General features: G+C 32.7%; 1 pseudogene; it reads left to right on the top strand.

Annotated features, from left to right (window-relative positions):
* Nucleotides 1-1,032: 1,032 nt before the first annotated feature.
* The window catches only part of LOC107728370 (SLAM family member 7-like), an 8,564-nt pseudogene continuing 7,815 nt past the window's right edge, over nt 1,033-1,781 (top strand).

Genomic DNA, 1,781 nt, shown 5'->3' with positions numbered 1-1,781 from the left:
TTTTTTGGAAAAGTGTGTGAAAATTTTTATTTTATGGTCAGTCACAATTGTAACTGGTGGGATAACGGGTATACTGAATTAACATATTTCTGCAGTCTTAAAAATTGTTATATATCTTAGCCCAGCTATTTTAAACTGTTTGATCACATTCTAGGGTTACTATTATGCATAAAAAACCCTTATACAACATTGATAGGAATACTGAGATCAAATACAAAAAAATACAACCATCAACGTATTTCAAAATTTTTACTTTTTTGTAACATATATCATCACATTTTTATATTAGTGCTACCAGTATTACAACATTAATATTCTAACTTATTTGTAACATTTGAACTTTTGATTTAGTGCAATATTTTGTACTGCCATTAGGGACTGCCAGTGAATGGCTGTTGCATGCATAAAATGCAACCTTTTTATTCTGACAGTGTATGATTTCTATTAACATAAACAGAATACGTATAAACATGAGACCAGGCTGGTCCAGTATGTAGGGTGGCATGCCATCATGTTTTAGTACATTCAATCAGCTAATTCACTCTAATGTTTCAAATGCAATAAAACATGGGATATACATTATATTATATTATATATATAAATTATATATACAGTCATGGCCAAAAGTTTTGGCAGTGACATAAATTTTGTGTTTTGCAAAGTTTGCTGCTTAAGCTGTTGTGGTGTTCATTCACATTGTTTCTAGATTATTGTGTAGAGTGATCAGATGCATTTTAAATAATTGCTAAAAGCTTCATTGGCCAAAAAAATTAACTTTTCACAAAAAAACACATTTCACTGTTTTTTTTATCCTGACACAAAATGACCAGCTAACATTGACTAATCATATCAGCAGCATATGTGAAAGTGTGAATGAGTACTAGTCAGGTAAAATCACTATCATACTAATTAGATTGTAAGAGCAGACTGATTGCTATAAAAGGAGGGAAGAAGCGCTTCCAATCATTGTGTTCTTGTTAGTGATGGTTACCTCCAAAGAAACACGTGCAGCCATCATCGCTTTGCATCAAAATGGCCTTGATATGCTTATCATTGTTTTTCAGTATACTGGAAACATGTGGAAAAATATCTACAAATACTGAAGCAGCAAACTTTGCAAAACACAAAATTTATGTCACTGCCAAAACTTTTGGCCATGACTGTATATATGAATCTGGTGAATTCACTAGTCCCACAGCACATTTTTCCGAAATGGGCATCTTTCTCTCTCCTCAGGGTTCAGTGCTGAGATCTCTGTGTTTGTGCAGACGGGAGCTTCTGTTCAACTGGATATACAGACACAAGAACTACCAGAGTTTGACGATTTATCCTGGAAAAAAGATATATCAGAGAATATAGTTAAATATATAAGTGAATCTAAAAAAGAAAAACTCCACTCTTCCTACAAGGACAGAGCAGATTTCAATAATAAAACCTTCTCTCTGACACTGAAGAACATGCAGAAGACAGACAGTGGAAGGACAGAGTAGATTTCAATAATAAAACCTTCTCTCTGACACTGAAGAACTTGCAGAAGACAGACAGTGGACTCTACACAGCAATAGCAAGTGGAGAATCAGACAACAATATTGTTACATACAGAGTATCTGTTATAGGTGAGTCTGATTTTGTTTGCCGTGTTCAAGTCAAAAGATTAATTTATGCTCAGTCTTTCTGTGCATAAGTAGTAAAATAAAATGTTTATGCATTTAAAAAGGACATACAATTGTTAAATGTGTGTGTGTGTATATATATATATATATATATATATATATATATAT

This window comes from Sinocyclocheilus rhinocerous, unplaced genomic scaffold (assembly GCF_001515625.1).
Source record: "Sinocyclocheilus rhinocerous isolate Xijiao unplaced genomic scaffold, SAMN03320098_v1.1 scaffold3323, whole genome shotgun sequence".
Lineage (NCBI taxonomy): Eukaryota > Metazoa > Chordata > Actinopteri > Cypriniformes > Cyprinidae > Sinocyclocheilus > Sinocyclocheilus rhinocerous.
This window is presented reverse-complemented; position numbering and strand designations above follow the sequence as displayed.